The sequence below is a fragment of the Myotis brandtii genome, unplaced genomic scaffold (assembly GCF_000412655.1).
Source record: "Myotis brandtii unplaced genomic scaffold, ASM41265v1 scaffold209, whole genome shotgun sequence".
Lineage (NCBI taxonomy): Eukaryota > Metazoa > Chordata > Mammalia > Chiroptera > Vespertilionidae > Myotis > Myotis brandtii.
In genome coordinates this window covers 2,496,933-2,503,581 of record NW_005357806.1, presented here as the reverse complement: position 1 = coordinate 2,503,581, position 6,649 = coordinate 2,496,933, and positions in this window count along the sequence as shown.

Below are 6,649 nucleotides of genomic sequence, written 5' to 3'. Positions count from 1 at the left end.
TATTATTCTGAGCCAGCTTTAGCTCTGAGGCCTCGCTGCTGAAAACATTGATACAATGTTGCGGTCCGGCTGGCTGAAGCCCGGACTGAAAGCCGCATAGTTGCTTAGAGTTGCAGCTGAGAGGCCAGCAAGTGTGGGGAACGTTGGAGTCCGCCGTCACTGGAGCAAGCAAGCCTCCCTGTTCGCTTCAGTGCATGGCTGACGGCCGCCATCTTGGCTGACAGTTAATTTGCATAAGGATATGCTCATTAGCCAATGAGAAGGGTAGCGGTTGCATGCTAATTACCATGTTTCTCTTTTATTAGTGTAGATTTTGTTTATGAAATCCCTCATACTGAGGCCAGGAAGCTACTCTTCTGTAGTATTTTACAGAATCTCATTTGTTTCCCTTCAAATTTAGACCTGCAATCCACCAATAATAGATGGTAGTGCATCATGTGAGATATAGACCTAGTTAATTGTTTTCCACAAATGTAAGCAACATTTGTTGTTGTTGTTAATTCTTACCCAAAGGATATTTTTCCATTGAATTTTAGAGAGAGTGGGAGGGAGGGGGAGAGACAGATTGAGAGAAACATCGATGTGAGAGAGACACATCAATTGGCTGTCTCCCATATGTGCCCTGACTAAGGCCAGGGATCCAACCTGCAACCGAGGTACATGCTCTTGACCAGAATAGAACCCAGGACCCTTCAGTCCATGGGCCAATGTTCTATCCACTGAGCAAAACCAGCTAGGGCTAAGCAACATCTTATTGCCACTGCTCTGCAGTGCTACTTACGTCAGATGAAGAAATCTAGGGTCCATATTTGCATGTGTCTGTTTCTAAACCTTCTATTCTATTCCATTGCTGTGTTTGTCATTGTTACAATTTCACACTGTTTTACTGTAGAGCATATCTGGTAGAGCATGTCTCTCTATTATGTTCTTCCTCTTTGAGAGTATCTTGGATATTCTTAGATATTGCATATTCATTTATATTTTACTAGAGGCCCCATGCACGAAATCGTGCAAGAGTAGGCCTTCCTTCCCCCGGCTGCCTGCCCAGGCCCCTCTGACACCCGGGACCCAGGCTTCCCTCACAGCCCCGGCTTCGTCCGGAAGGTCATCCAGAAGGACATCCGCAAGGACGTCTGATCTAATTAGCATATTATGCATTTATTATTATAGATTAACTTCCACACACAAAAAATTGCTATTTTAAGTCATATCGAATTGAATATGTGTAATTATTTGGGGAGAGAATTGAAATCTGTACCATAAATATTATTTCAGTTACCCTTTTTGTTTCTGACCTTGGTAAATTGTCATTCCTCTTTTCCAGTGCATCAGTCAGGGTCTTGTACTTAAATGATTCCTTAAATTTAAACAAAAAGTTTAAAGACCTCTACTTGGAGGATGTGAGAATAATGTTTTTTACCATGTGTAATTTGAGAAACTGTATTACCTTGTGATGTAGGCAAATTTAACCCCCAAAACAAGAATAAAACCTTTGTACTATATCCAGAGATGTATAAGGTGACTTTATTTTTAACCTCGTAATTTAAGAAATGTAATATAATAAATATCTAAGCATAGTGCTTCCATCTGGCTAACATCATTTAGTATAATGTTCAACACTCGATTTCAAATTTGCCCATATTCTTGTCGTTTTTGAGTAAAATTTTGCTCTGTGAGTAAAGATTACCCATCCAGCTAGCTTACACTAATTTGGCTTTTTGGTAAGTGGCAGAATTATCTTCTCTTGTGAACATGAGTGCTCTGCAATTACAGGGACAGGCTGGCAAGACGTCCAGTTCTCCACTTTTGCAGACTCATTATCACATGGTTCTTTGCAGTATAAGTAAAGCCTGAGCTAATTCCTCAGAAAATGGACATTTATTAGCTCTAATAAGGCAGAAGCAGCCATAAAATCTGTTCTCAGGTTGGAGGAGTTCCTCTTCTCTGCTGTTTGTTGTGTATCCTGGCCAGGACTTTCATGCATGCCTCCTTTCCAAGCGATGAGGTGACATTCTTATAGTATAATTGGCAAACCTTGAAATCAGCTCTTGAGGCAGGTTTCTTTCCCTTTCTTTCTTTCAAGTGGAGAAAAACTATATTATCATTTCTAGACCCCTACTGTAGTGGATGCGGTTATACTGTTAACTATACACTTAACTTAAAAAGCAATAATATTAGCAATCAAAATAAATGTTTCATAAAACTTAATTAATACAACTTAGAATGTCTATACAGATACAGGACCTTTTAAAAAAATTAATTAGTTTGATTGAGATATAATTTATGCACAATGAAATTCACTCTTTTTAACAGTACAGTTCTATGCATAGTACAAGTTCCCCATATAGTCTTTTCACATGCTAATTAGCCAAACTGAAATGGTTGAATCAACGACAATTAATATGCTAAATATTTGATCAAATATTTTGATTTAATTAACCTATTCATAAATATACAGAATGGGGCAAAAGTAGGTAGACAGTTGTGAGTATGCAAAATTATTTATTAATTATTGAATTATTTTCCTATGAACAACTGTAAACATACTTTTGCCCCACCTTGCATTATTTATCAATCTGATATAAAATATAACAGCTTTACTAAAATATCACATGCTTTCCTTAGTGTAGAATGCTCAATTACCACTAATGCGTTAGCACCAGTTGCTTGCACAACTTTATTTCTTAAAATTTTTATTTTATTTTAATTTATTATTTATTGAATTTATTGGAATGACATTGGCTAATAAAATTATATAGGTTTCAGGTATACAATTCTATAATATATCTGTATTGTATTGTGTGTTCACCACCCCATGTCAAGTCTCCTGCCATCACCATTTCCCTCTTCTACCTCCCCTCATTCCTGTTTTCCTCTTATAATCATCACTAGAGGCCCAGTACATGAAAATTCATGCACTGGGTGGTGGGGGGTGGGAGGTGGTCCCTCAGCAAGGCCTGCCCCCTCAGGAGCCCTCAGGAGATGTCTTACTGATGGCTTAGGCTCGTTCCCCACAGGGAGCAGGCCTAAGCCACAGTCTGGCCTCCCTCTGCAGGAAGTGACCAGGCTGATCAGGAGAAGGCACCGCCCCCATCACCCTGCTGCTGCTGCCACTGCCGGCCACAGCAGCTGAGAGGCCTGAGCCCTGGGCCTTGCAGCCACCAGGGCTTATGGCTGCCTGAGCCCACAGCTGCCTGAGCCCACAGCTGCCACGAGCCCAAAGCCTAGCAGCTGCCGGGGCTCAAGGCTGCCTGAGCCCACGGCTGCCTGAGCCCCAGGCATCACAGCCACTGTGGCTTTGTCTGGATGGATGTCCACCCTAATTAGAATATTACCCTTTTATTAGTATAGATACTATTCTCTTAATCCCTTCAAATTTTTCACCAAGCCCCCCAACCTTTCCTCCCCTCTAACAGATGAACATAAACAAACAAAATAAAAACACAGATACAGACAACAGCTTGCACAGCTTTGTAATTGGCTTACATTCAATTCCACTGACGTAGGCAGGAAGCTCTGGGAATATGAGAACTTCTGAGGAGTGATATTAGTTTTCAAACTTGTTATTCATAACTAGAGCCCCAGTGCACGAAATTTGTGCAAGGGGCTTGGCCCTTGCAGCCCTGGCTGGCCCTCACAGTCCCTCTCAGCCTCAGCTGGCGCTCGCAGCCCTGGCTCTGTCCTGAAGGTCGTCCGGAAGGACGTCTGGAAGGTCGTTCAGCTCTTTGGTCTAATCAGCATATCAGCTCTTTATTATATAGGATTTCACTGTTAGTTGTCTTTTCTTTTACATGTATTTTACAAGTATAAGGCCAAAGTTGACAGACATTTTCTGGAAAGATCCAGAGAGTAAATGTTTTCAGCATTGTGGGCCATATGCTCTTCATTGCAACTACTGAGCTCTGTTGTTGTAGTGTGAAAGCATTTATAGGCAATACATAGAGAAAGAAATATGGCTGCATTCCAATTAAAGTTTATTTACACAATGAGTGGCAGACAGGATTTGCTGCACAGATTACAGTTTGCCAATCCCTGGTATTAGCAATAGTTAATAAACCTCATAGTTTCCACTTTACTATTGGCTTGTATTTAGATCTCAAAAATATTTATCACAGTTATATTAACAAAAAAGAGATTACCAGGGAAGCATTCAAAAGCCCATGTATCTCGTGATTACCAACAGTATTATTTCCACTAAAATTAGCTACCATTTATAACCTGGAATAACATAAACACGTATATTCCTCCCTCCATCCTAGCCAGACCCCTATAGCTGTTATACCTTAGGACAGTGAATCTAGTGGGAGATAATTTAAGGGCACCAGCAATTCATCAATTCATTAATTTCCCAACTACACTTCTGCATTAGAGAGGATGCTTCTCCAGATCACTGAATCTCTGGTTATTTTTACTGAGAGAAAGGCAGAGCTGTTACCTGTAAGAAATAGGGATTTTGGACCACCTTTCCTGGCTCCTTCATCTGTAGGTATACTTTCCCCAACTGGGGACTGCTTGTTAAAAAGCATGTTAACCAGGGTTGGGGAAATGTCCCAGCATGATGCTACCATAGCAAGTTTAGTGGCACAGTCAAGGTTGAGAACTGGAAGCTTGTCATCAATGGAAAACCCATCTCCACCTTCCAGGAGCAAGATCCCACCATCGTCAAATGGCGTGATGCTAGTGCTAAATGTGTTGTTAAGCCCACTGGTGTCTTTGCTACCTTGGAGAAGGCTGGGGCTCACTTGAAGGGTGGAGCCAAAATGGTCATCATCTTTGCCCCTTTAGCAGTTGCACCCATGTTCCTGATGAGTGTGAACCATACAAAGTATGACAACTCCCTCAAGATTGTAAGCAATGGCCCAGTCAGAGTGTCTCTGTGGTTGAGCATAGACCTATAAACCAGGAGGTCATGGTTCAGTTACAGTCAGGGCACATGCCCGGATTGCAGGCTCGATCCCCACTGTGGGTTGTGAAGGAGGCAGCCAACCAATGATTCTCTCTCATCATTGATGCTTCTATCTCTCTCTCCCTCTCCCTTCCTTTTGGAAATCAATAAAAATATATTTTAAAAAGATTGTCATCAATGCCTCCTGGGCCACCAATAACTTGGCCCCTTGGTCAAGGTCATCTGTGATAACTTCAGCATTGTGGATGTGATAACTTCAGCATTGTGGATGTGATAACTTCAGCATTGTGGAGGAACTCATGACCAAAGTCTCTACCACCGCTACCACCTAGAAGATTGTGGATGGACCCTCTAGGAAGCTGTGGCATGTTAGCCATGGAGCTGCCTAGAACATCATCCATGCTTCTACTGCTGCTGCCAAGGCTGTGGCAAGGTCATCCCTGAGATCAAAAAGAAACTCACTGATCTGGCCTTCTGAGTCCCCACCACCAGTATGTCAGTCATGGATCTGAGCTGCTGCCTGGAGGTGAAGCAGGCATGGAGGGCCACCTAAAGGGCATTCTGAGCTACCTGGAGCACCAGGTTGTCTCCTGTGACTTTAACAGTGACACCCACTCCTCCACCTTCAATGTTGGGTTGGCATTGCCCTCAATGACCACTTTGTCAAATTCATTTTCTGGTATGACAACAATGAATGTTGCTATGGTAACAGAGTGGTGAACCTTATGGTCCACATAGCCTCCAAAGAATAAGAGCCCCCGGGACCACCAGCCTTAGAAAAAGCAAGGCAGGAAGAGAGAGGCCCTCAGCTGCTGGGGAATCTTTGCAACTCGATCACCTACCACACTAAGAATTTCACATCCTCAACAGTTTCCATCCCAGACCCCCAGACAAAGGGGAGGGACTTAGGGCGGCCTACCTTATCATGTTCCATAGATAAAGTACACAATCCAGACAAAAAATAAATAAAGTCATCCAGGACTACTTGAGTGATTGGAAAAGATTGGGTCCTAGGAAACATCAAGAAGTCATTTGCCTGCATCTGTGCAATGCCATTTGCCTAAGATTCTGTAACTAATTCAGTCTAGGCAACAGTTTGGTGAAGCCTGAGTAATAAATCTTGTGTTTGACATTCTGCCAGTAAATATTTAATAAATATCTGTTTATTGCAATGCTATTTTAAAAAAACATTTCATGAAAAAAATGTATCCTGCCTTATTAAAATAAGGAAATAAACCAGAACCCAGGGATAATCCATCAAAGATTATAACATTTCTTTGATCAAAAATGAGTGATTAAGAAATTCCATGTGACTAAATCAAGGTCTCAGCAACACAAATTTACTTCATTCATTTGTTTTGAAGAATAAATTTTAGCTTTAAATATTTATGATAGTTTTAAGTATGCTCACAAATTTATTGCCTGGTTTGGAATGTATAATTAAATCTCTGCAGTGGGAGATATTAATGTTATTAATGTGTAAAGATAAATCTGAAAGTACACAGTGAAAATGGAAGCACTAACAGCTTAGTTCAAATAACTGCCTTTCTCTCTTAGCAACTTTAAAAATGATGAGTCATTTACATCCAGAAGAGTTAAAGTTGATGTAAAATCAGACTCCTTGGGACTGCTACCATTTTCTCTTTTTCAGTATTGCAGACAGGTAATATGTCAATTATTTCACACACGAGGTTTTAGAAGAATAATAAAATGTAGCATGACATATTTTATTCATATCTTAGA